The sequence below is a fragment of the Zonotrichia leucophrys genome, chromosome 7 (assembly GCF_028769735.1).
Source record: "Zonotrichia leucophrys gambelii isolate GWCS_2022_RI chromosome 7, RI_Zleu_2.0, whole genome shotgun sequence".
NCBI classification, from domain to species: Eukaryota; Metazoa; Chordata; class Aves; order Passeriformes; family Passerellidae; genus Zonotrichia; species Zonotrichia leucophrys.
This window is the reverse complement of record NC_088177.1, coordinates 13,265,677-13,291,779: the sequence shown is the minus strand read 5'-3', so window position 1 is coordinate 13,291,779 and position 26,103 is coordinate 13,265,677. Positions and strand designations below refer to the sequence as shown.

General features: G+C 37.4%; 1 protein-coding gene across 1 annotated transcript in view; it reads right to left on the bottom strand.

Moving 5' to 3' along the window:
* ZNF804A (zinc finger protein 804A) overlaps nt 1–26,103 on the bottom strand; it is a 384,349-nt gene that overhangs the window by 312,399 nt on the left and 45,847 nt on the right. The gene's annotated exons all lie outside the window — the stretch shown is intronic.

Sequence of the window (26,103 nt, the reverse complement as noted above, 5' to 3'; positions counted from 1 at the left end):
GATTTAGAAACTTCCCTTTGTCCTCCTCAGCATAGGAAATGAAAAGCATTTCCAGAAGTGTCATGAGGAGGACTTTGCCTTAAAAGTATTTATTATTAATATCAGAAGCTTCTTAATTTCTGTGTTAATAAACAGTTCAAACTTATAAATATACAATTTAGGCAGCCATATTCAGTACTCTACATGGGTTTTGTTGAAAGAAATCAAAAATATAGTGTTAACTCATCTTGAATGTAATCAAATTATTTAATTGAATAGATTTTAGAAACATACATCTATTTCTATCATCAGAAGTAAACTTATTTAATGGACAAGAAAATGCAAATAAACCTTGTCAGATAAAAGTTTATAAATCTGTAAATCAAAGAGATTTTTATCCCCATTATTTGTCTTTGTTCAGAATATTTAATCTTCCTGCAGAACACCCAGCCAGCTAATGCCCTGATACGAGTGACAGAGGTTGAAGTTTGACTTACACATTTAAATATGACATCTGAGGCTGGGACATGCTGGCTCTTGAGTCCTGCTGCCTCAGCATCTGAGCATGGCCACAGACAAAGCTTGCCAAGGCACTTGAAAGAAAGGCAGCTGAAAGTGATGAAGGAATTGGACTGGATCAGGAAAAGAGCTGCACCACCTTTTTAATGTGAATTATGTTGCCTTGGCAAAAGCAGCCCCTTTTAGGCAGATTTCTGACTTCGAAGTACTCCATCACTGAGCAAGGCAGCCCAAAGTGGTACCCACCACTTGGTAACTGCAGTGAGGATCCCAGCACCCAAACAGCCACTGTGGCTCCACATGATTCCAAATGTGCTTCAAGAGAACAGCTGGCAGATGGCAGCTGGAATGGCAACCAGACTGGTAGGAAAATGGGCACATTGGCACTCTGTGGAAGCAGGGTGACAGATGGAAAGAGAGGAAGATGCACTAAGTGCTATTAGAGATTTCAGGCAGAAGCTCACCAGCTACTAATTTGATCATGTGGAGAAAATTGCATTGAAAATCTCCAGCCAGAAAATTGATTTACTGGTTCCCCTACCAGGTGGATACTCTGGTACAACAAAATGTAGCCATTTTACACCATGAATGCCTTTAAAACAACCTGAGTTACTTTGCAGCCATTAAACAAAGAGATTTGGGCACGATGAAGCAGTACTTATGCATTTTGTTTGAAGAATGTATCTACACAGGGAACACAGTTTGGTACAATGTTAACAACATTACAATGACAGGGATGAGTTTAACATCTGTCTCTTACTGTGTTTGCATTTGTCCAGATCTTAAGACAAAAATAAATAATCCTGATAAGTGAGAACTGTTATCAACAGCTACTACAGGTCTAAATTCATCTCCAAGAATAAAGAAATCAAAATCAATTTGTATATTCATTTCATCCAATGTGATATGATCAGCCAAAAACTACTTTAAGTTGCCTCTTTACACATAAATTAACAAGAAATATAGGAAGCACCATTTGTATCACCTTCATTCAAACACCCTCCTTTGAACCACCAATGACTAAAATCAAGGTGTGCATTACAAAGACTCTTTTTTCAAAAATAAGACAAAGTTATTTGTGCTGGTTGTACAAACATGCAAGGTGCTGTCAGTTTTAGTGAAAGCAGTATGAGTAAGACAACCAACATGCTAAATTTGGGTTCAATAGGTCACACCAATCACTTGCATGTTATTTTTGTTTTGTCATTCTGCTTGGATAATCAGATTATACCTGCATTTCAATCTCTCACTATTTAATTAGGCAAAGCCTTCATTCATTCAGGCCACTTGCACAATTATGGCAGATCATTTAGGGAAGTAGGCAAAGATGAAGAAGAAATCAAAGCTGACATGATGCAGGAAAAAAAAACTGAATTACCATTTTCCCTCTGTCAGAGGTTCCTTCTCCACCTGTGCTCCCTCTCCTCCTCTCAGGCATCTGTCTGAGCAGAGCACTCACAAGTAGTGACAGGTTGGCAGATTTCTGTTAATTTTTTGGACCTGTAAATGTCCATTCTTTATTTAGCAGTGGTGCCCACCAGGTTCCAGCAGCTTTGCAGTGCAGGTGTTCAGGACACAGTCCTCCCAGAGACACCATCACACAACATCCCAGCACACTGGTGCTGGACTGAGAAACATTTTCAACCTCTGAAAACTTTGGCAAGTGTAGAAAACTCTGCCGTTGCTATGTTAAAAAAACACTGCAGTTTTAATACAGCTGATTTTGCCCTGTTATTCAACAAGCAATTGAATAGCATATTCAGCAAGCAAGCCCTGTTAGCCCGGTTTTCAGGGTGCTTTTTGATTGCAAGCAGGAGGCAGACAAGCAAGGGAGGGAAGGCAGTGTAAAGTGTTGCAGTAATTGCTTACAAGGCCTGTTACAACACCTCTAGAGGTGTTATTTGCTGTACACAGCATCCACATTTGGATAAGGAACTGATACTACTCAGCTCTAAACCCCTGCTCACACACTAAACCACACAAAGCACAGTTGGACAGAGTTGAGCTTCTGGTTTGTTAATTTATAGTTATTTCTTCAAGTATTCCAAAGAGGAAGGGAAACCTCCCCCAGGATTAGCCATACTTGATTTCAAAGTAATTTACACAAAGAAAATAGTATTTTCTTGCATTTTAGACATCAGATCAATTGAAACTTCTCAGAGAAACACAGATTAAAACTCATGAGCTGGAAACTGTGCAGGGCACAGCTTAGACTACAACAGCCTGGAATTCTGTAACAGAAGCAGATGCCTACAAACAGCTTCAGGATTGGAAGAAAAGAAACAAAGCCACAACTTTAGCAGACACCACCTCTGTGCACCATCATCAGGCAGGCACTAACCCACTCACCAAGGCCTGAAATTCCCACACTCAGCTTAGAGTAACACTGCTCATTATGAAAAAAAACAGGATGAAAGAGAAAGTTCATAGATACTACTCAATACATGATGTCTAGTAAGTACTTATAAGCCATTTGTATCAAAAACAATGGCAAAAAAATAGCAGATGAGGAAAGCATCTACAATTTCCCAGTAACTAAATTATATTTAGTATATACTATACCTATACAATAAGGTACATATAATAAATACAGTAAGTCTATATAATAAACTACAATAAATAAGTCTATATAATAACCTACAGCTCTACCACTGGTTTTAGGACTGCTGCAGCTACAAGTCACAGTAGTACAGTCATATATTGGAGGATGTATGCACAATTCTCCACTTAGGAGCTCTGAAGCTGCAGCACTATAATCAAAATACTTCATTGTCTGGCAGTAGCAAACCAAGACCTCTTTAAAATTTGTGTAACTCCAAGAGGACCAAGAGACTTAAAACTAAGACATGTGCTAGGCCTCTAAGGATTGAAGAGGAGAGCCACAAAATAACATCCCATGGCTGCCAGGAATTCCCACTGCCCTGATGTTTGCAGTGTTTCCACGGACGGTTTTTACCATCATGGTTATTTCTATTTCCAACTCTCTATTTCCTGCTTTAAAGCTCAGGATTCTCTGCAAGTCAGATATTCAGAAGAACACACAGAGCTCAGATACAAGCTAAAACAAAAGCTTTTTCTTTTTGCAGTGAAAAGCTCAGCAAGTATTTGATGAATGAGGAAGAATGGCACTGCTGAAGTTTTATGAACGGCTTCCTTTTGAATAAGACTGCTGAATAAAACTTGGACAGTCCTTGAAACACCTGAATTTAAGGGAATTTACTGCCAGACACCCTCTCAAAGACTTTTTATATCACAGAGAGCTTCTTTTATCAGTTGCTGGATCACTTTGTTGTTTTTTTTTCTTTAATTGAAGTCATTTGTTACTGACTTCCTCTCTCATGACCTCAAAATCAGATAGAGATGTATTTCAGACAACCATCAGCACCCAGAATTCATAATAAAGACTGAAAAGCACTTCAAGCACTCTTTGGTAGTACCTGTTTTATTTCGAAGGAAAAGCTCAGCTCATGAAGCAGGCTTTGGGGGTTTCTTTCCCAAAAGTCTACAAACATGGAAGGGTTTTTTGTGTCACTGTTTGATGAGATTAATGACAATTTAGGTCATTTCCACAATATTTGTAACTTGTCCAGAGCTACATAAATACTGACAGAAGTACATTGTGCTTTGAGAGCCCTCCAGCAATTTTAACAACCTTTCATCATGAAATAAATACTTGATTTTGATCCTTCTCGTGTTTGGGCTTTACTTCAGAAATTTCCTTTCTGTTTTATTGTATGCCTCAGGCTCATCTTGTTTCCTTTTTTTTCCTTTAAGATTTCCAATTTTCAAAGAAAAAGCAAAACCCAGTTTGGGAATGAGACAAGGCATGGCAGGAAGTTACCAGGCTATGTAAACTTCTTGGACTTAAAATAAATTATTTCAAATACAGAAAGGAGTCAAATGAGCTGTCCTTAAAAAAATTAAAAATTGTTTAAAAATTAAACCAGGTTTTGAAAAGTATCCTTAAAAATACAAATTATTCCTGCATGGTCAGCAGACAATTGGAAGAACTGTATCACGTTAGAATGATTTATTTTGTGTATCAGTCACATAGCAGCAATATTTTACTCTATAAAAAGGAAAACCTTAGGGGGAAACATCTCCTTGCTTCAGCAATGAACTGGTGCCAAGAAAAAAATTTCCTGCCCAAATCTGAAGACTAAATTCTGCGTCAAACACAATATTTGACATTCAGGACCCTGGACAAGAGAGGAAATCCACCCAGCTGTTTCCTTCTCAAAGGAAGGAGCATGTGATGTAAACGTGACCTCCCCTTCACCCAAAAATATGGATAGTGCTTTAAAATACAGCATTCTTGAGAAATATGCAAGAGTAACATTTCCATTTGCTCTGATATTATCAATTTAACATTTCTGTAATGGGGCTTCTACTCATAACCCTCTTGCATTCACTGCTGTCAAGATCTTTATTTTTTATCACATTCAGATAAAGATTCTAGTATTAAAAAAAAAAAGCCTTTTTCCTTTAGCAGCAATCAGAACTGATTTCAATCCCTCCATCTTGCTCTGTCTTCTTCCTTCTATCCAAAATAAAAGTTACTAAGAGACAAAATGACCAACAGGGAATCTTATAGGGGAAAAAAGGAGATTGTGAGGAATAACAAGTCTTGTGTAAAAAGAACTGAAGCACCCACATGACCTTTTGCCACTGCCTTACTACGTGGATATGGTTACATGAGAAGACAGGCAGGCTGTGAATCATAACAAGGGTAAAGAACAAGAAAACCCATCAGCTTTAAATTATTTTTAATGGAAGGTATTTAAATTAATGGATGTCCAGAGTAATATGGGAAACTGGTGAAAAGTTTAAGTTAGGAGAAAGCGGGATTAACAGCATTTTTTGTTATATTTCATAGCTTTCAACTCATGTTGCTGGTATATTCAACTGTGGACCAGAAATATAAAATTGAAACACATCAGAAGCAGCACACATTACCTAAACTAACTTGTACCAAGGGAAGCATAAAGGAATCTACCAGAGACATCTTTAATGCTAAGGAATAGACTTGGCTGAGTACAGTACATTTTCTTCTCTCTTTCCCCAACCCTCCAAGCAGGCAGAAAAGTAAAGAAAGTGTTGAAATTACTAAATCAATAGAACAGAGAAAAAAAGTGAAGCTCCACTAAAATCAGGCAGGTCACAAGCTCCCTAAGGATACACAGCATCTAGGGGAAAAATCTTAGGGAGAAATCACCCTGAAAGTAAAACATCTGCTACATTAAGAACATTTTTTGAAAGAAAGACATTCTATTAGTAGCCCAGAACTCCAGCAGAAATGGTGACGGGATAACTACAGTTATTTTTCTGTCCAGGGTGATGAGGGAACAATAACTGATGACAAGAATGGCATCTAGGAGAAAAGTTTTATTGGCAGCCATTCAAGAACACATTTCTCCAAACAAAAAAAAATGTCAATATGCAGCTAAAAATAAGGAGTTTAAAAGTTAAAGCAGAAAATATTTAAATAATCTTGAAATGGTGTCAAATCAAAAAGAATAAAGAATTCAAATTTACTACTAAAAATACATATAAAGTAGGAGTACAAAGGAATGATGAGTTTCCTGACTGATTTTCATAGATGCTCCATGCTTAGTCCATAAAACAGAGCCCAACAGTCCATTATCTTCTGCTTATTCCATCTGTAATTTCAAATGACTTCAAGTCTGGACACATCAGCATCACAGCACCCAATTTCTCTGTGCAAGAAACGTGTGCAGAGATGAATCCTGGAGTTCATCAATCAAGCTATGGCTAAGGTTATAGTTCCTTGTTCTGAAGGATGTATGGATGCATATTCCATTAAAAACACAATAAGAAACCTTTTGCCCCCTTCAAAGGAACAATAAGCAGATGGGAAATATACACCACTGAAAAATTCCCACTACAATGTTCTAAAGCAGCAATTGAAATCAGAAGTTATTCTACTTTTGATATCCAGATTTTTGGCAGATATGACTTCTGGATCAGTTATTTTTGTACAAAATATCCTTGAATATATATATATATATATGTGTGTGTGTGTGTGTATATCTATATCTATGAATATATATATATGTGCATATATATAGGAATATATACATATGTGTATATATATATATATGAATATATGTGTGTGTGTATATATATATATATATAGTGGTTACAACTGAAAACCAACTCTACCCAATGTCTCAGCTTCATTTTAATGAGAAAGGATAAATATTTAAACTATAAACCAGACATTTCTTTTCCCAGCTCCTAGACAAGTAGTCCTTAAATTCAATTCTTTTATCAGTCCTAGCACATTATATCACATTTGATCATAAACCTTGCATTTTTGAATTACAGACCAATTGGGTTATGTGTTGTTTCCTCAAGAGCCATTGTACAATTTAACATGAACTACATGCAGTAATCTAACATAAATTTTAAAAATAAAGCACTGAAAAAAAACCCCACTGGATATGCAAGAGCAAGTTAAAGAAATAACTACAACCCTTACTGAGAAGACATAAGCATTCACATATCTTAGACAGCTTCTCACCTTTTAAAGGCTGAGTCAGGGGAATTATAAAAGAACAGGTGGTAACTGGGGCAGTGAGATTAAAGGGATTGCTGCCAGCAGGTGAACCTTCTCCTGAAAAATCAGTTATCACTGTGAGTCATTACATGACTCTCACCTGGCTCAGGGATAATGTTCCACATTTGTCTGAAGGAGAAGCAGGGAGAGGGTCACAGCAGAATATAAATATATTTAAAAACTGTTCTAAGGCATCTTGTGAAAGTCAAATGCTAAAATATTAAAAAAAAAAAAAAAAAGAAAAAAGGTAAATGAGAAAAAAAACCCCCACAATATCAGTCATTCTCTATGAATGGTAAAGGAAAAAATGCTTAGTGAAGAAAAGAAGTATTTTGTTTGAGGCACAGTAGAGGCACACAGTGGAACAAATGACATTTATTTTGGTCAGCTTATTGGGAAAGCAGTAGGTGATTACAATGGTGATTTGAACGTCACAGGAATTTGATGAGGCATACCTCAGAGCTCAGCAAATCCTGCACAGCAGCAGAACCAGAGGCATCTCAGTCTGGTATAAACTACATGTGGCACAGATGATAGAACTTGCTATTTTTCCCCAGGATTTTCTCTCCAGAGACCCAGTCTATTACAATGTGTTCACAGCCTCACAAGCCATGCAGACTGCGAGTTCACGGAGGCTGATTCTCAATTTATTGAAGAAAAATGTCAGCCAGTTATAAAAAAAAAGCCCTTTCTAGAGAACAGCAGAGCTGCCCCAGGAAAGGAGAATTGGAATGAGTAAAACATTTGCCCCCAAACACTCTGATGCTCTGCACTCATGTCCTGTCCTTTGCCTTCTTCCCAAGGCAATGCATTTTTGGGAAAGCTCAATTCCAGACCTGCCAGCCAAAGCCTCCAATCCCTGCTCCAAGGCTCCAATCCCGCTTAAAGCTCTTAGTCTGTTGACCAATAAATCACTTGGCTGTCTCTAAAACACTTCCAGTAATACTGACTGCCATGCAACAGGCTGGAACCAGCAAAGCCAGAGCAGCAGTGCCACTGGGAACCCCAGGGGATGTCCCTGCTTAGGGAAGACACAGACCAAAGTGCAGAACCTGTGGCATTCCTGGGAAATGCTGACAGCACTCTGAGATTTGGCCTCACTGATGCAATATATCATTGTTTGGAGATGGAAATCATGACATTCATCTCAGCTCAAATATAAGAGATTCACTTTCATTTAAGAACCAGAAAAGCAATTTCGTTGCAATTATTTAAAGTACTTTTAATTAAATCCATCCCCTTTATTTGTAAAAGTAAGGTTTGATAAACTTCGTTTCCCAGTGGGAAAAAGTGAATTAAAAGACAGAATTCTGCTGGTTCTAAAATGGCACTTCATAGCTTCACATTAAATAGATTAAATTACTTTAAAGCACTAAAAAACTGACACATTAAAATCCAAAGTAAAAGACAATTAATCACTACCAAGTAAAATAAACAGTGCCACCATTAACATATATGACTATCTCCTTCATTATGTTTGTCATAATAAGTACTTAATTTTATTAAAAAACATAAATTTTGGTATAGGAACACATGGAGTAAGAAATAATTTTTGCATATATTTCTTACATATATGAGAATACATAGGCAATAGGGATCTACAAGTCTCATAAAACTAAATTATTGAAAGAATATGTATGCAATAGAGCTTAAATCAACTCTAGCTATTAACTGGCACTTCACAAGCACACAGTACAAACAACTCCTCCAAAATGCTTTCCCCTCACTTGGCAGCCCTTCATAAAGCAGTAGTATTCCCTGGATACAGCTGGAGGATGTTTTCTGGCTGTCCTCTATAACCTCTGTGAGCCCCAGTGGTTTTTTCCTAATCTTTTCTCCCAACCTGTGCAGTGACAGGCTACAGCCTTGCCTGGCTGCCTTGCTGAGCTGTTTTGGGGTTTGTGGGCTGGCTCCCAGCACTCACCAACCAGCCAGGTTCGTGTCACAGGTGCAGGGAGCTGGGCAGAACAGACCCAAGGCAAAGGGAAAAAGATGCTTGCTCTGAAAAGGTTAAAAGATGCTGTGTTGGAAATTTCTTGTAGCATTTTTTTATGCATAGGCATCTCAAAATAGGGTTATAAGAGATGTGTTTCCTTTAATTTTGCTCAAAATATGTATGCTGTACATTCAAAAGGTGAAAAATAAAATTCTACACCAATCATCATTTAGTATTTTACGGCAGAGTATCAGCCTTTCTGTCCTCAATACTTCATGAAGTCTGATAAAACCGTGAAGATCATTGATCTATCATGTATCATTTAATCAATCAGAGTAGGAAAGCATGAACACTTCACTCCTAAAAATACACAGTAGTGGTAACACACACCCTTCTCAATTGGAGAATTTTTTTAAATAAGCCATTTTCTGATAACTAAGCCTATATGAGCCAAATAGACACATTTTTAAGACAAGCAACCCTCAAATGGTCACAAGCAATTCAAACACAGCTCTAAATACCTCGTTCAGACTTTTTCTTCCAGTTTATTTCTGAGAAGATAAGGTGTGAAAACCCAGTTTTAGCATAAACAAACATTAGAAGGGACTAAAGATATGCAAAGCAAATAGAGGAAATCCTTAGATATAATGCTGGGTGCATTAAGAAAATTAGTTTTCCATTGCAAATTCTTTAAGAGTTGTTCCCACAACTGGAGTTGGGCAAGTTATTTGCAGGGAGCAATTTATTCAAGCCTGGATTTGCCCCTGCACGAAAATGAGCTAAAAGAATTACATTACACAGAAATAGCTTTAGCTAATCCTTTATAATGCACCAGGGATGTATGCAAATTAATTTCCTTCTCAAAGTTTAGAACATTGCACAGTGTAGAATTATTTTATGATTGTCTGGCAAATTGTTGTAATGTTTGTTTATGCCTGATAATGCATACTACAAAAAATGCCCAAATTTAACAGCTTACACCAAAGGGGCTTATAAAGACATTCCAATTTGTTCTGTGTAAAATGAGAGAATCAAGTCATGTAAGGATGGGTTATTGGAAGATAACCCATCTGAATATCTGCAGCACCTCTATGGAGAAGTCTCTACTGGGAAGCTCCATAACAGGGAGGGGAGGGCCTGGGATGACCTGAGGGTTTACAGTACCTGAAGGGAGTCTACAAGAAAGGTGAAGTGGGAGTTGCTACAAGAGCTTGGAGTCATAGGAAGGGGGAATAGCTTCAAACTGAAAGAGAATAGGTAGAGATGAAATATTAGGAAGAAAACCTTCCCTGTGATGAGGCCCTGGCACAGGCTGCCCAGAGAAGCTGTGGCTGCCCCATCCCTGGAAGAGCCCAAGGCTGGGTTGGATGGAACTCTGAGCAACCTGGTCAGGTGGAAGGTGTCCCTGCCCATGGCTGGGTGCTGGAACTGGATGATCTCAAAGGTCCCTTCCAACCCAAACCATTCCATGAGTCTACTGGTTGATAATGGCACATCAGGGGTCATACATAAGATGCTCTCTGGAGATTTTCTGCAATATTTTCATTTGGGAAATATCCACAGAAATACTCCCAATGGGAACCAGGTTTAAACAGCAGCAATGATGCATCTCATGAAGAAAACGCCAAAGCCAGACTGTGCTTACTTGACAATTAAAGGAACAATGGAAGAGGCATCTCCTTCACAGAAGTATTTGAGTACCAGCACAGCTTCAAGCACCTCCCTTGCACATAGCACACTTGAATAAGAGATATTGCTTGATGAAGACGACTCTAAAGACTTGGTTGCTAACTAAACCACATCTGCTGTAGAATGAGTACTCCTGCAAAGGACTGCCATCAGCTGCAGAGTCATCTGTCAGCCCACATGACTTGGTATTGAAGAGAATTATTAACCTTAATAATTATTTATATAATTTTATAACATTTATATTTAATTATTTAATATTTTAATAATCATATTGATAATTATTATTTAATAAGAAAATTATTAATTAAGATAAAATACACTCAAAGTCATACTTGGAGTTCTTTTGCCCACAGAGCCTCCAGATTTTTACTGGCAATGGGAAGTCCAGAAGTGAGACTTGTAATCTATGAGCTATGGCTTTTCTTTTCTCCTATAAAGCACAAAGGTATTAGAACCTCAGCTTGTTGCCACCAGAAGCCCTCCAATATGCCCATGAAGAGGAGAGCATTTGCAGTTGAGGATTAAAGATGGCAAAAAGAATACAACAGCATTAGATATAGAAAATTATGACCTTGAGTCTTTGTTCTGGCTCATCATCGCATCTCTACAACAGCTTGACATCTGAGGCACATTTTGCAATAGCAATGACTTTGCCATTATGTCTCTATGATACACATTAGAAAAACACACATAGAACAATATACACTAAAAAATTCTCCACTTCTGTACAAAGGTACCAGAAATGGAAAGGACTTCCACACATTTCTAAAACATGTCAGGATATAAACATTGCTGGTGTTTATAATCTGACTCATGGACAGAATATTTATTGGTACCAAATCAACTCTTTCACACTTGTACTTGCCAGGTCTCATGGCCAGCCCCTAGAAACATGGAATAATCTTCCCAAAAGGGAGCAAACTTTCTCTCCTTTCATCTTCCTCCTCCTGCTCCTCTTGCACGGCTAAGATTTCAAAGCTAAATGTACCCTAAGTACAACATTGTACAGAAATCAGAAAATGAGGAATGACTACCTGGATATTAGATAGAGAATTTTCTAGTAACATTTTGGCTTGCATAAATGCATTTTGGTTTGCATTTATGTCAACATCTGCTTGGGCATTTGCTAGTCCTGAGTCACATCAAGATGAAGAAACTCAATTTATTCCACACGATATTTTCATTGATGCCAAGTGTCACACAATGATTATGATGAAAGCAAAGACTGAATATGTACTTCTATTAATTAGCAATTATTAAAAGACAGGTCCCTGTGATTACTGCTTCACGGGCATGAGAATGAATTCATTATTAAAAGACCGTTGCCACTGCATGAATATCTGATCAGTGCTGGCAGATCAAAAAAGCATATTAAATAAATGAGTAATCAAATGATAGTGTATCATTTGTATAAATTACCAAAGGACAACCTCCCCTTCTGATTGAGATACAGATTTTACAGAGATCATTTAGGTAGTATCACAGAGCAGCAAATCCTTTTTGTTACCCCAAGTCCTGCTCGCAGAAAGAATGATTGCTACAAGAAAAATGGAAAAACAACATTGATTCAAAAAAGTTATTCATATTCTGCCTGATGGTTCTGTAGCATACAACTACAGATTTTAAATGAATAGTCTTTTGACCCACACCACAATATTTCTATTTTAAAACAATCTATTTTAATTCTATTTTAATTTTAAAAGAAAAAATTAAAGATGGATTGGGAAGACAAAATGCTAGATCACAAGCATTGAGTACCCCTGTATGCTTGGGAGCAAAGCAACACTTATTTTCAGAAACACACAAGGCACTGGTAATGAGATAGCACAATATACCTCAGAAAAAGAATAGGGTGGTTTCAGGGCAGCAAATGTGTTGCTTGATATTTAGATACTTCACAAATATGTGGACTTTTCTTCATTACTGAAGTCATTATCAAAATCAATAAACCACTGGGCTATTTCATAAATAGGCACCATAAAACCAAAGGATTTGATTGGTGAAGAATTAAAGGTTAATTGGCAACAGAGGCCACAACTTGCTGGCCAGTTATTTATCAGATTATAGAAAAGAAATAGGTGGCAGCAAGAAAGCTATTGTACAGATGCGATTCATATATACCTGAACACATATGAAAGAAAAAAATCAAAATTATATCTGTCTCCTAAAAATTGATTTAAAATAGCTATTGCCTATGTTCCAGAATTTCCTTCAGCATGCCTTGTTCATATCTGAATTATATCTTCAGGTCTGATATTTCAAATTCATCTAAATTTAGAGGTTATCCATTTCCTGATTAATTTATACTTTCTGGAATTTATTATTGGGCACGTCTCTTATAAATAAGGCTTCTTTCCTGTCAATATGTTCAGCAGCAATGAAAAATATTATTATCATTATTATTATTATTCAGATGATTATGACCTGAATTAAACCCTACCCTTTTTTAAGGTAAGGTTAAACCCTATCTTCCTTTCTTTCAGAGAAGCAAATAAGTGCACAGAAGCTGGCTGAATTTATCAAGTGAATCAGAAAAGTTTTCATCAGTTCTGCAGGTAAATTTCCAGCATTCTGGTTGTGATTATTGGTCCAATGATAAAACCGGTTTTTAAAGTGCTCCAACTCCCACATTCTCTCCCCCCCATGACTTACCTCCCCCTTCTAATTACATACCTATAGGCAGAACAATATGGGAAGATTAAAAGTAAGAATATAAAAGTTAGATTGACACTACATATTTAAAATTTAAAAAGCTGTTTTGCTCTTTGCATAATTATCCAATATTATTATAATGAAGTTACAGAAACATACACTTGGAGGAATACAGCTGCTTCTGGCAGTGACAGTCAAGTATGATTTTATATAATACTTGCAGAAAGGCACAGATCAGAAAATGTAAAACCATGCACACATTTCTTTTGCCTTCAGATGCCAGTTAACAACAATTGCTAATATAGGCATCCTTGCACACAGCTATCCAAGAAATCCAGGTATTTTCAATATCCTTCACAATCTGCATTTTGATGCGCCACTGAAACAATTCTACAATATTCCCAAGTTTGAAATTTTTCTTCACCATGCTCTCTTTAGATCAAAACAGGTGCACAGAACTGATGTTTTACCACCTACCAAACTTGCAGCATTCCTTCTAGGTTTTATTTGTCTAGATTATTACTAAAATCCATTTCCACTGAGATGTCTAGATAAGTTAACATAAATTATCTACTTCTAAAACATCATGTCATCCCTACTTATTTCCACACAGGTTTTCCTTTTATTTTCTCAGTGTTTCTTTACCTTTTGAAGTTCTCCCACCTATTCCTCCAAGACCATTTCCCTTCCATAAATAATGTATCCCTGTAATGCCATACTGAAGCAAAGTGCATATTCACCATATTAAACAGATCAAACATACACAAACTCAACAAGCCAAAAATTGGCTCCAAAGTTCTAAATTTTTGCAAGTACTTGAAAAGGAATTTCTTGAGCAGCAATATTTACAGAAAGTTCTGTTTTCACCTGAGTAATTTTTTTTATTGTCATTATTTGATACATCACAATTTAAACATTTTTTGAGGTTGATGGGCCAAGTGGCATTCGAGTTCAAAATTACAGGAAGGCAAACTATCAAAAACCCTCTCAGTTAAACTAGAATCCTGAAACTCCTTCACTTATAAGGTAGACAACTATAAGTTTTACTAAAATAGAAATTTCAGACTCTGAAAAGAGGGAACATCTAACAATATTGTTCATGGCAGGTGAGGGGTACAGTCCAAGCTAATTATCAAGGCGCTCTCTGCATTCAGTGGAGGCTGATGGAGAGCAGATGAAATTTTCTTCAGTACATTGATTAATTAGGTTGACCAAATCCACTTCTTAAAACACCTGATTTTCTGTCTTAAACACAAAGGGAGCCCAGGAAACTACCATAAATTAATGATAGCACTTTCACACAGCTGGAAATAACTGAGGTGAACGCCATCCTAACAGTGTGGCTGTTAAAGAATGAGCAATCCCACTTTTTCTAAAATTCACAAGTCACTGTGATTAATAGAAAGATGTTCATAATGATGTTTGAGAGCCCTTTTTGGCAGAAATTTGTGATGAGTAAGAGAGTAGCAGCACACAGCATCACCACTCAAAACAGCTTCCACAGACCCTAAACCATAGGCAATTCCTGGATAACAAATGCCATAAGGAAAGTAGTTTGATTATTTAGTAATTAGTGAAGTTAGTATTATTTCAGAGCTAAAAACAATACATGAGCTCTGTTTCCTTTATAAAAAAATATGAAAAGTATTTGCCCAAAACAAATCTTGCTTATTTGTTGCTTTCATGCACAGGAGAAAATATTTACTGCACCATGATCTGGTAATAGTTAAAATGTGCTATTTGTTTAATTCAACACAATTAATTTCCCAGATGTAAAATTTTTCCTGAATAGTACCTGTAGGATGGTAATTACAGAAAACCTCATGCCATCACAAAGCAGAAAAATCTGGTTTTTTCAGAATATTCCCACTTTGCCAATTAGTCAATTGTTATTCAAAGTAGACATGCAGTAACTGATCTAAACACCAAAACATCATTCCCATCTTTAAATAGACCTAATTAGAGTAAAATGTAGACTATGTACTGGCTGTATGTAACACCCTATGCAAAGACACATAGGTCTGGTAATTACAGGTGCTGATATTTTAATTGTTTCTTATTAAGGGCCACTAAAATTTTCTGCCTGTAAGTTCTGTCAAACTGGAAAGTTTCTTTGTAAATGCTCATTATCCCATTTGGACTTTTCCAAGTACATTCCTTTCCCAACAAGGAGATAAAAATCACAATTGTGCCCTAATAGAGAGTGATCGTACTACTTTAAGGAGCTCTCCATGATCATGGCAGACCCCATAACAACAGAGAATTTGTTGAGCACTTGTTTTCTTTTTCCTTAAAATAGTCATTCCTTACCTAGAACAAGAGGAAAGGGGTAGCATCAGGATTAAAGTCCTTTGATTCACTTTTAAATATGTGGGAAATGTAGTCAAACCCCTAGGGATGTCTGGTTAAAACAGACCATTTCTATTTTAAGATTTATTTCCCATTAGAACTTAATACTTCCAATTCTCTGCCTCCAGTATGTCACACCAAAAATGCAAATAGCAATGAAAGTTGCTAACTTCCCTTTCAAGAGCTCTACATTAGACCCTCATTCTTTCAAAAGCATCACTTTTGGTGATGTTTCCAGAAATGCCATCACAGAAAAGATTTCAGCTAATAAACCAAGACACAGTCCAACTCCTCATAGTCAGTTTTAATTGATCACATATTTCATCTTTCACACACCAAGTCCTCCAGTAAATACTCATTATAGCAAGATACCAGCACTGCATGCCAACCACCCCTTCCCAAACCAGGGCCACCTCTTATTTTGGCACAGCCCTGAGTGACATACAGGGCGCAAGTTCAGTGAGAATTCAGCAGCTGAGCTGCTTTTGCAATCTTGAAACAAAACTGAGGATTTGCAGAGACACTGACACTACCAAATACTCACTGAGCCCTCACAGATCTAAGCAAAACTGAAAGAAAACCATGCTAATTTATAAAGAAAGATTAATAACATGCTCAGCACTAGCACACATGCTCTGTCACTGGTAGCAGCTCCAATCCCAGAAAAAACTGGAAAATGCTGTATTGATCTAAAAGCCAGAATAGTGATCAAAAGTATTGGAAACATCAGTTATCTAATTAACTGATTATCCAGAAGCAGTGACTGCTTTAGCATAAAACATCTGGAAGATGTTGAGCTTTCCTTAACAATATTTGCATTTATAGGCCCTGTAATACATATTGACAGAGCTGAAGATAGAAAAACCTGTTTAGAAGCTTAGGAAAACTGCATTTGGCCCTCAAACCGTTTCCAACTGTCAGAAGTCTCTTGTGGAAACAAGTATGGGAGATTGAGAGCTCATAAAAGAAATGCATAGGGAATTAGGAAAGAAATGTATTTAACTGGAAGCCACAGGAGTTGAATTAGCAACATGAAAATGGAGAATATAAAAAGCTGCTGTATATGCGTCAAAATTTCTCCAAAACATCTTGAAAGTGGGATCCAGATTAATTACATTTAAAGTAACCAAAAAAGTTTCAACTGGTCAACCTCACATCATCTTAAGGCATTCTGAAGAGAAACCTGAAGGATAAATCTCCATACTGTATAATCTTGCATCATTCCCGTTCCCCTGGAACTGCAAATACAATTTTACATTCACAAAGATGGTCATAAAACTGCCAAGGATTACAATGACAAATTAAATTGCTTGTTATGCAAATTTGCAATCAAGTACCTCATCAAAAACAAAAAAAGCAGTGAGTGAGCAGTTGTGTTTCTCTACCTCATCACTGCTTCTCCATCAGGAGAACTAAGCTACGGGACATTTGGGGAAGAATGAGGGCAAATATATTTAGGCTGTTAGAACAAGGAAATGTAGCTGGACTGCAATTTTTCTGTACCATAAATTTACAAAAGCTGAGTACCATTGTAGATTTTTCATCTTTAAAAACAAAACAGTGTTAGGAACACATGAAATCAATAAATTACAAGGATAACACTGACATGTAGAGGACTCACACATGTGCACCAGCAGGCTTGGTGGTGTTGTGGATCCTTCCTGCCTCAGGGTCTATAAAACTGTTCATAATTTACAAGATTCTTCCAGTTTTATAGTACTGGATAGTCAATATGAAGAATTATTTTGGAATAAAACTCCATGAAGACACAGGCATCTTAGATTAACAACACTTTCCCATAAAAAATCCCTTTTTTTTCTGGAGTATGACTGCTTGTGTGAGAAATATGTGCCAGTACAACTATTCAGAAAAATAATCCAAAAGAGTTATATTGGGGCATTTGCATACGTAGACAAATCATTAATCTCTCTACTTAAATGAGGGAAAAATCTTCACCACAGGCTGGACACAAGTTGTATTCCCTTTACCTCGTTAGTTTAAGACAATTTAGTTTAATAGGAATGAATTCATCCTGCTGTAGTTTCAACTTGCCTCTAATTCACTTGATAAGTACTTTGGAAATTGCCTGATTATCCCTTCAGTGTCTTGGTCATCTAACAGCACCACAATAAATAAACAAATGGTAGCTTTTCAGAAAAAAACACCACAGAAAAAAGAAACCAAGAAACTCATAGTGTGCAATTTTCCAACCCCTTGATTTTAAGTGACATAATGGAAATAGTTCCCAGCTGAAGAAAATATTTGGGCTTCATTCAGCTGCTTAAGTGATTGGAAGTGGCATGGGGAGATATTAGTACTTAAAATAAATTACTCTCAGCATCATTTTCAGCACTTAGAGCACGCACAGCTTCTTTACAAGTGGACTATGGTGTGATTTACAATTAGCAAGTTAAAAAGCAAGAGCTATTTTAGTAAAATAACCTATCCCACATTTATTTTATCCGAAATTAAGGAAGTGCTGGGATATATAACTGGAAATGGTAGATCTGCCCTTAAGAGCAGAAGTCTAAAGCTTGTTATGCAATTTGAAAAAAGCATCTAACAACATGTGCTTCAGACAAGAAATGTGCTTGGGGTGCAGGATTACTTCTCTAAGGCTTCTTTCACACTGATTAACAAATATATAACTTTATAGTTCCATTTACATCATCTGAATTTGAGCAAGAATTGATCCCTAGAAGGGCTCTGCTTTCTAATCAGACCTTCAGTGTAACTTCTAATTAACATCTAGTTTACTGAAGGAACAGAAATACTCCATTAGTATGGACATTACACATGCCTAATTTCCATTAAATGATAAATATTTGTGACTTCTGAATATTATACCACAAAAAGAAATTCTAGCCTGCTAGATAAGGGGTGTTTAGGCTGAAGCATTGGCAAGGAAGGACAGATTGTGTGAAACACAAAATTAGAGGCTTTATTTCAGAATGCACCATGTCCCAAACACTTGTTCTTTCCCTGAAAACACAACAACAGGAATTGCCTCAAATTCATGCTGCTCTATCAAATTCCAGAAATGCAGTGCTGGAAAAGCTGCAGTTACAAGTTTCAAAGGAGACAGAAATGTTTCTCCCATTCTTCCTCTTCCAGCTCCAGGATAGGTATTTTAAGGAGATAAGAAACTAAGCCAGTAATTTAAAAATTAAGCTAAAATTTAGCGAGAAAGGAATGTCACTTGCAAAATAACCCCAAGTTAGTGAACAACCTGAGCATATGCACAATTACAAGGTAAGAAACTCATTTTCATGGGCCTCTGCTCAATTATTGTGAGCTGGCACTGTGCTGTCAGTTCTAAAGGTTAATGCAGTAATGAAAGATGACAATCTCTCCTAGGTGATTACTGAGTGATGCTCAAGCAGGTATCCACTTTTTAAATTAAAGGTGCTCCAAGCAGCCTGAGGACACCAGGTTTGTCCCAGGGCTGGGTACAAACTGAGTTAGGTACAGCTCACCTGGCAGGATATGGCACAGCTGCAAATGTAATATTCTGCCCAAAACTAAGACAAAATATTTAAATCATCTGAACAGCTCATAAATGAATCCACTGTGATTTCTCATAAGGCAAAACTTTTGGGTATTTGCTCCTGTCTAATGTTGATCAGTATTTCCTAGAATCTCATTTAAAGTCCATGAGATGCATTTAGGTAAATGGGGAATTAAATTATAAATTAATAATCACAATTCCAATTCCCTTCTCAAATAAACGTTTACAAGCTAATCTGATCTCGTTGATGGCTGTCATGTCTTTATCTGGAGATAATGCTCTCCAGGGGCAGATCCAATGCAGGAACAGCCAGCACACCCAAACAAAGGCTCCATCAGACACCCAGAAACCACACACAGATACATTCATGGGCTGGAGGTAGCAGAGGAGGAGGGAGACCACCATCCATTCACACTGGGTAATCTCAAACCCACTCAAGTCTTTATTATGCCACTCATAAATAAAAACATAATTAAGCTACAATTAGCAGCAATAAACCAGAATTAAGGGGTTGTTCCTGGCAGATATTTCAACCGAATCCTCATTCCTGCCAGCACTCCCAACACCAAAAGCACTGACCACCTCAGCCCCCAACAAAGCAGTGGTAATCTCACTTTTGTAGGCATCACTAACATCTGCAAGACACTTACTAAGCCCCCCCAAGCAATTCATACAAGGCCAAAAATGACAGCAATGATAATGTCTCCTTTCGGGGTGAAAGGACTTTGTGATTAAGAAATTAATTAATCCTGCTTTGACCATTTCTTGCAAGTCTTGGGTCATTTTTCAAATTATTTCTGCTGCTGAAACCCTAAAGAGACAAGCTAAAGCTTCATTTCAATGTTAGTTCAGATGAGGAGGGGAAAAGTTTAATAAGTGAAAGAGCATGAAGAGTGTAAATCTTCAGACTCCTCCAGGAAAATAAACTGCCATAAGCTTCCTGAAATGTCATAAGATCTGACACCCAGAAGGGGTAACCAAACAAAGGGTGTGAAGTTGGTTACAGAAACTTGTAGCTTTTAGTAATGCCAAGATTTAGGGATGGCTGAAGAGCAAGTTCTGTTGGAAAGCAAAGCAAAGGGAGATGAAGCACACTCAGAGATTGAGGAAGATGCTTGAGAGAGCCCAAACACAGCAAGTCAGTTCTGATCTTACACACTCCTTTCTGATGTCTTTGTGGTTAGTGCTTCTAAGACAGCTGCTAGTTTTCAGAGGGAATATCTTCATTTGAACCTCATGCAAAGAGAAAAAAAGCACAACCTACTTTTTCCCAGAATCCATCATTGGTTTACATTCCAGCTTTGCCCCAATTCCATTGAAACAGCGAAGTCAAAGATTAAACAGCAGGGATGATGTGTCCCACCATGATCTGAGGGCATGCTTAATCCCAGATCAGAAATATAAATCTGCATCTTTAATCATGCACAAAAAGCAATTATTAAATGTCTTAAAGATGCTGGAATTCAAGCCTCTTCATGACAGCATTACAGACACACTGATGAAAGCAGAAAGGAGTATAAAAAGGAGATATTGTTTCAATGTTTTCTAGCTCCAGGTAAAATAACAAACCCATAATTTTTGATGAAATTAAGAAACATTTAAACTTTTTAAAGTATGTAAATGATCCAGAGATCATTTACAGCAAGCTCTTTCATGTTTTACATGTTCCTTTAAAAAAAAGCAAAAATCAAGTTCAAGTCAATTAACTATTCAAAATTTAAGCATTTAGCATTGATACATATTTTATTGCCAAAACCACATAAATTACACATTGCCCCTGTTAAGAGCAAAGGTTAACGAATCCACCTGCTGCATCATGAGCAAGAAAAATTGCTGATAAAGTGTTTTGGAAAAAGCAGTTGTGTTCCCCTCTTGGAAACAGGAACAAATCATGGTTCCAGATTTCCCTGGATTTAGAAGCTAAAGAGATTTTGATTTTTAAGATTGGCATATATAGCAGCATGCAAAAATTGGTGCAAGAACAATGAAAAATGGTGAAGTAGTAATTATTTTGAAGAGTTTGGTCTTTTGTTGCCACAGACGCAAAAAGTTTTGATTCAGAGAGTAAAAGTTTTTCGGGGAACACCAAAGGAACAGCTTCAGAAATGGTGAGGCATCCCTTGAGTGGCTGAACTACTAAAATAAACCTTGTAATTTACAGAAGTACATTTTTCCTCCTGATATCTCTTGTTAGGGAGTGGCTACTGAAGCCCACAGCGGTGATAAGAACGCACTCAGGTTTTCTGTCAATCCTGATAGGAAGAAGAACTTGCCCATCCACAGAGCTCATCCCATTATGGATGGTCATGGAGACCCCCTGAAACTCTCCCTGAGACTCATTAATACCTCCCAGATCATTTTATGTGCAGCAATAGCAGGTCTTGTTCTCAGCAACAAGCACATAGCTGTGCTTGTCTCAAGCAACAAAAAGCTACTGGAGCTGTGTCACCTGAGATAATTCATTATCTGTCCAAAATTATTTGAGCTTTTATTGTTAATTTTTTCAGCAATGTGAAAAAATTCTCATTAATCCCAGTTCTGGGAAAGATAAGAAAATGAATGCAGCATTCCAGTGAAACATTCCTAAATGTTTCTAATTTTGCAGAGTACAAAACTACATAGTCTAAGTGCTTTGCAATAAAATATTGCAGACAAGGTTTATGTAATAGCTGTGCATTTTGGTAATTTTTTTGGAGGGGAAATAAAAACTTCTGGTAATTTTTACACATTTAAATATAAAAACATTTTGGTTTTTTTTTTTTTGGAGGGAAAAAATAAGGAAAAAATTTAGGGGATATAGCGATATTTTATTACTCAGCCTGAGACTTAGCTTTAACAGTTTCAGCCATGTCATTAACTACAAGGTCTTTTATTCTTCAAATTAAGACGTTCATATAAACAGAAATTAATTTTATTATACTTAGCAACTGGCAAGCATTTACTGACTCCAGCACAGAAGGGTTTCAAATCCCAGCCCAGGGGAAAAGATTAAGCCTAAGGTTAAACAAGGTGAATTCCTACCAGCTGCCCTTTAAGCAAACTGAACAAAATTGAAAAATAGAAAACTGACTGCAGAACATATAAAGTTCAGTTTTAGCTATCTTAAATCAATCTTTAGAATAACAAAAAAGAAAAATAAGCAAAGCAGTAGAATAGAAGAAGCAGCAAAGCAGAAACCACTTTTTTAGTGTTGATGATCAGTTGCACCCTTTATATTGCCTCCTGCTATTGCTTACACTTGATTTTTCTTTTGAGTGGTGCAGGTTGATTGAGGATAATGAAACAATCAGGTTTAAAAGAGCCCACATTTCACACAATATTACTTTGGTCAATCTGCTCCTGGGTCACGGTCAGAGAGGGAAATGCTGCTCCCAGGATCTCTTTACAGTCTCAGTGCTCTCCCTAATGGAGTAATTAGAGGCAGCCCAGCCTGACTGCAGCACCGCACTGAGGGGATGCATTTGCAGTCCCAGCTCACACCACAGGCTCAGCCTGCTCTGCTTGAGCTCAGCTTTTCAAAGCTTTCCTTGGCCAAGCACAGCTCAAGGCTTGCAAACAGGAGGGCTTGCAGACCCGCATCTGAGAAACACACACACACAACAGCAAGGGTGGACAGCACTGTGATCTCAAATGCTATTGCAACTCCACACTGCAGCTTTAATCAGGTGTGCTCAGAAAGACAGAAAATATCAGAAAACACCAAAGTTTGTGCTCTAAACCCCTCAGTAAAACAATACACAACTTCTCAGTGAGAGTGGGTGTTTCAGCAACATAGGTGAAAGTATTCCATGGTCAAAGCAAAGGAGGACACAGATGCCACCCAGCCCTAGAACCTTCCCAACACCTGCACTCCTGGCCTCCTCTCAGAGGTCAGCAGCACCCAAGAGCATTCACAGCCTGCAAATTCCTTTTCTACACTTAAATTACCAGAAAAACACATTAAAACAGCACGCAGTTACAAAATTTATAAAAGCTACATTTTTATATAATTATGTTACCCAGATGGGATTTTAAATAATGAAATCTTTTACTTCATGGTCTTTCTCACCCAGACTCCTCTAAGAAACTGAAAATCCTACACATACACCCTACAACTGTGTAGTTATATACTACAAGATTTTCCATTAAAGATGAAATGTGACATTTTTTTAAATACTCCTGCATCTAAGCTATCATGTTATAAACATACCTTTATACTGCCCAGCATGAGACTAATGATATAGAAAATAACAAAAAAATCAGATTAGGTGGAAAAACTTCCAAGTTCAGGTTATAAACTATAGCCTTTTACTTTTTTATATTAGAAAAATACACCAATTTTACTGCTGTTATACAAAAATCCACTAATTTTATTGCAATTTTACTAGACCTTCAAAGGTTATGCTGTTCTTAAATATAGCAATCCTCCAACAAAATATTGTCCTTTTGCTCATAAGCCTTTATCAGCTGGTTGCAGATGATATCACATTCACATTTTAAATAATATTTAAAGGTCAAACCAATAAGGCATGGAAAATGTTGAACATCTTGTACAATTCACAGAAGGCCCTGCAGAAGCCACAGGGGGGTACTTGCTAAAATGATCAAGTACTTTTTAACACGTTTATTCAATGATTACCAGGGGCACAATGTAATCCACTTCTGATGGAACACCTCAGGAAAGGAAAACACTGCCGAAAATTGATTAAAAAAACAGACTTTCTTCCTCACCTGTTTTCAAACCTTAAAATGAGAAGGTATAGCTCAGAATATTCCTAAACAGTGTGTTATATAAAGATGCCCAAGCTAATTTTGAATTGCTTCAGGCAATAGGAACTTCCAGATGAGGAAGGTGACCAAGCTGGGAAGCTCAGGGTCCATGAGACAGATAATTCCCATCCAAGAATGGGATCCCATCCCAATTTAGAATGTCCCATGGGGAGGCTCTTGGTATCCTCTGAGCACCACTGCCAATAGGATAAATTTTTAGCTACACAAAAACAACTCAGTCTCACTGGATAATTACAACTTGGCTCTGATTACCATCAGTTTACCCCCAAGAAGCAGAAAAAAGAGATAGGAAAAAGGGTTCATTTTCCAGTTCTGACTAGTGCTATTCACCAGCACAAACCTTGAGTCAGTCTGCATCAGATGCTGCTGAGGATATTTAATCTAGAAACATAGGTAACAAACAGGCAGATATTAAACTATAGTCCTGTTCTGCTGGAATCCCAAATGTAGCAAACTCAGAACTTTGGGCCTGTAAGCCAAAGTTTAGAATTAAACACAGGATTTTATTTGAGATCTTGGTAAATGCTCCCAAACGTAGGTGCTAGAAGCAAGAATGTGGACTTATAGTTTGAAGCAGACACACATTAGATTGAAGAAAGTTTAGAGTGTTAGAGTTTAAGATATAGAAAAAATAAAAGTAGTCCCAAAGGTAAACTTTACAAAGAAATTCAGAACTCAGTACTGTGTGTAATAACATGATTGGCTAAGAAAGCTTACACTGTAGCATGAGTAGATAAGACAAAATATTTAAGGATTGGGTCAAAACCATAAATATCCTTGTTGATAGTGTTTTACTGGTCAATAAATCCTTCAAAGGTCCTGTAACTAAAGGTCTTGTGACCTTCTGAACTATGCAGTGGAATGTGAGCTGAACTCACCCTTCCTCCCTGTGCAGAAGATAGGAAAAATAAATTATACCATCTAAAAAATCAGAGGTCCTGTCTCTAACTCACTCAAAATTCCTTCAAAAATCCCCATAATGTTCCTATTTAAGTGTGTGCATCTTTTCTTACACTATGAATTTGTCCAGGTTAGACCTTATGGGAGCACACATAACCTGCTGCTCCAAGAGTCTCCTTGAAGCTGCTCAGAGCTTTATCCACACCAATATTTATGGTCTGCTGTGCCCTGTTTTAGGTGTTCAGGCTACAACAACAATCCCCAAAGCCATAAATCCTATGCAGATACACTTCTACGTGCAGAAAGGGCATTAAATATGCAGGGGAAAAAAATTCAAAAGAAACAGGGGCTCAGAGAGGTGTTTTGAAACCAACATGTACCTGTGTAAAAAGGTGTTTTTCTGTGATGAAACATTTCCATCAGCTTTCTTTCTCCCTGCATGAATAATTGCTGCAGCTTACAAGCCATTACCTGCAAAGTGCCAGATATTTCTCTGCTCTCACACACACATAACACAAGAGAGGAGGGAGGCACAGGCCTGGGTCTCACCAGGAGCTGCATTGTGTGAGGATGGCACACAGGATGCTGAGGCTGCAGGAGATGTGGAGGTGCCAGCAGGACACTCCAGTGCTGACAAGAGGTAGCAGCCAAACTCCTCCATCTTCTCAATGTGACAGAGTTTTGCCCCAGCAGAACAACAGCTCCTGGATGCCAGTGTTAAGGGACAGCCTGGAGGTACCAACAGACTGGCTGCCAAATCTTCTCTGCCATGGTGGATTGTCCAGATCCCTGTAATTCTGAGCATCAGCTCTGTTTCAAGGTACCAATTAGAAGACTGCTTAAACATAGCTTTTTTCAAGCCTTCCTTTAAACGAAACAAATGCTTAAGGCACTGCTCACAAATGCATTCACTTTTATTGGTAAGATAAAAAAGAAAGCCTTCACGACAACACAGGGGTTTTTTCCTCTTTGAAAACTTAGATATGGAGGAAAAAAACAGAGCATAGTAAAAAACCTCAAACCACCACACTTTTAAATCAAAACTTGACTTACACTGTTGGTGTATCACTAACAAACATTTCAAAGCACATTGTATGCTGGATTTACTAACTCCATGGAAGTGTGGGGGCACCTGCGCCTATACCAAATACCTGTGCATGATATTTATAAGAATTTGTATTATATCACTGTACTAACATAATAACATATTTTGAATCATAA